Here is a 3,011-nt window from a genome sequence, read left to right on the forward strand (position 1 = left end):
TACCCTTTCATGAATCCTAGAATAGGAAAGTCAAGAAAAATGAAATAACAGAAAAGAAATATATAAAAATTATGTGTCAAATTAATTAATTCATAATAATTAATTGGGGATAAAGTAAACGACATAAAATAGGACAGGAAATAAATCTAAAATAGTTAAGGAAATAAATTCAATCTAAAGAAAAAAATCTAATCCTCATAACTCTTACATGAATAATTTATTTTCTAATATAACTTCTAATACTCTCTTTCAAGTTGAAGCATAGTTGACAAACATGCTCAACTTGGATTTGAAAATATAAAAAACTGAGCGAGAAAGATTCTTGAGGTAGAATTTGAAGTCTTCATCCAATACTTGTATCAACCCAAGCATTTAGGGATATTTCTAATTAATTGTTGTTGTATTTAACTACAGTTTATGTAGTGTTTGTAGGTAGGCGAAATACTTCTACAAGTAACGCTGCAAGAAAGTTTGCGATGAAGTAGACAATCTACAAGGAAAGCGACAGTGTGTTGCTGCAGGGAAAAAAAGAACGCTCACAAGGAAAGTTGCAGGGCCTGACCTGTAGGCCAAAAGGAAGAACATCTACAGAGAAAACTACAGGGTATGGCCTACAGGTAAAAAGGAAGTACGTAGGGAAAGCTACAGGTTATGGTTTTGTAGGTTAAAAAGAAGAACCCCTACAAGGAATGCTGCAGGGTATGACTTGTTGGAAAAAAGAGAATACTTGCAGGGAAAGTTGAAGGGTATGACACTTGCGGGGTAAGCTGCTGGATATGGCTTGTAAGTATGGGCATAGAAAGGGCATGTAGTTGGAAAAGCTATGGAGTAATGCCTGCTGCAGGAAAAGACTCCGGATAAGGGCCTACTGTAGGACAAAACTCTGGAGAAAGGCCCACTGCAGGAAAAAACTCCGGAGAAAGGCCTACTACAGGAAAAAGCTCCGGAGAAAGGCCTACTGCAGGAAAAAGCTTCGAAGGAGGACCTACTGCAGGAAAAAAAGTCTGGAGGAGGGCCATCTACAGGGAAAATCACTGGAGGTAGGGTTGTGACAAGAAAAAAGCTTTAAAAAAGGCCTTGCTATAGGGAACAACACCTAAGGTTGGGTTGCAGCAGGAAAAAAAGCTTTGGAGAAAGGTCTGCTATAGAAAAAAAAGGTCTCGGAGCTTCTTAATCACAGTAGCAATTATAACATGCATCTTTAATCAGGCCCACTGCAAATAGGTCAGGGTACCACACTATCTCTACAGGACAATCACAATGGTGAACACAATAATCGTTGGCGCTACCAAGCCTCCCTTTGCCTCTCCTCTTAGACGCCTTAACAACACTGAGCCCAAGCCTCTCTACCTCAAGTTAGAGCCTCTCCTTCATGTCACGATCCTTTACAATGTGGCTTTTGAAGGGGATATGAAACTTAAAAGTGGCTGGGCGAGATGCTGTGCTTTGGTGAAAGTGAGGCGTCAAAATCTTCCTCAATTTCCTGTTGCGACTGCTCGGGAGTCATCCTCTTCAGTGGCAGCCACAAACCTCTGAAACGAAAATGTCTCTCGATCCCCAGTCAGCACTATAGATAACAAAAGTGGAGCGAACATGAAGGAGGATGACGACATCACTAGGTTGAAGATAGTTATGGACAAACCCAATTCACAGTGTAGGCACTTTCTTCGCTCACTTCTACAACGATCGTAATCCGACAATGAGAGCTAGCAGTGGGGTTCGCCGCTGCCGCAGATGAGAAGAATAGTCGCGGTGATGATGATTGAATCGTATGTGCTGCAGTGGTTGAAGCAAAGGCTACATGGAAACAACAAAAAGACTGCAAAACCTGTTAGGAAACTGTAGGGAAGCCTGTAGTAGCTTGCTGGAAGCTTCAAAGATAGAAACTAGCAAGAAAACTGCAGCAGCGGAAGCTTCCAGCCAGCAACGGGGGAGAGTCATCAATGAATCCCGCCGTCGAATCTTGCAGGGACGGGAGTTCTAAGTGGGAAGAAGTGGTCTTTGGCGGAAAAAAAAGCAGTAGATGGCCTGGAGGATGTTCCGACGGCTAGTTCCCACAGGAAGGAGTCCGGAGGCTAGGGTCTGCAACGAGAGGAGTTCCAGCGGTTAGAGCCTTCAGGGAGAGAGTTCTGATGACTAGTGGGCTACAGGGGAAGGAGTTAGCAGCAGGAAGGGCTGCTGAAGGAAATTTTGGCAGCGGGCCTACAGGGAGAGGAAATTTTCGGGAAAAAATTTGAAAAAAGGAAGCGGTGGAAGAGCCTGCAGTACAACAAAGACAGGGAATAGGAAGTTTCTTGCGACAGGAGACTCTAAGATTTGCTTCAAGACTTTGATACAATATTGATTTTCAGAATTCATTAGATTTATTTTATTTATATGGATACATAACCTTCATGAATTCTAGAATTTGAAATACAAGAAAAATGAAATAACATGAAAGAAAAGGTATACCACCTATATATATAATTAATCACTGCATAATAATTACTTGGAGATAAAGGAAACAATATAAAATAAGAAAACTTAAAATAGAAATGGAAATAAATCTAATCTGAGGAAATAAATCCAATAAAAAATAATTAATCTAATCCTCATAACTTCTAAGAAGAATAAATTATTTTCTAATATAACTTATAATACATTATGATAGGTATATTTTACGCTTTTCTTTCTACTTGTGTGGTAATTTGTGTAAAATTACTTCTAGGGGTGATGCTGGGCTTCTTTACCATCATAACTGCACAATATCTTCATTTTCATATTCCAAAATATGTGAGTTGACTATGTGAATGCCCCTCCATTCAAATAGATTGTCTTAATTTGTAATAAAACAATCGATGCATTAGATATTGTAAGATTTTTTTTTGAGATAGTGGGAGTGCATGGGTTGCGCAACTCCATAATACCTAATAGATATTTTGGGCTTGCATATTTCTAGTTTTTCTGCAACTTTAATCTTAAAATATGTCTTCATATAGTTGATGCCTATGTACATTGATTTTCATATTTTG

General features: G+C 39.3%; 1 pseudogene; it reads right to left on the reverse strand.

Moving 5' to 3' along the window:
• Positions 1 to 1,170: 1,170 nt before the first annotated feature.
• Positions 1,171 to 1,797, reverse strand: LOC110032577 (annotated as a pseudogene).
• Positions 1,798 to 3,011: the final 1,214 nt, after the last annotated feature.

This window comes from Phalaenopsis equestris, unplaced genomic scaffold (genome assembly GCF_001263595.1).
Source record: "Phalaenopsis equestris unplaced genomic scaffold, ASM126359v1 Scaffold000974, whole genome shotgun sequence".
Classification (NCBI taxonomy): Eukaryota; Viridiplantae; Streptophyta; class Magnoliopsida; order Asparagales; family Orchidaceae; genus Phalaenopsis; species Phalaenopsis equestris.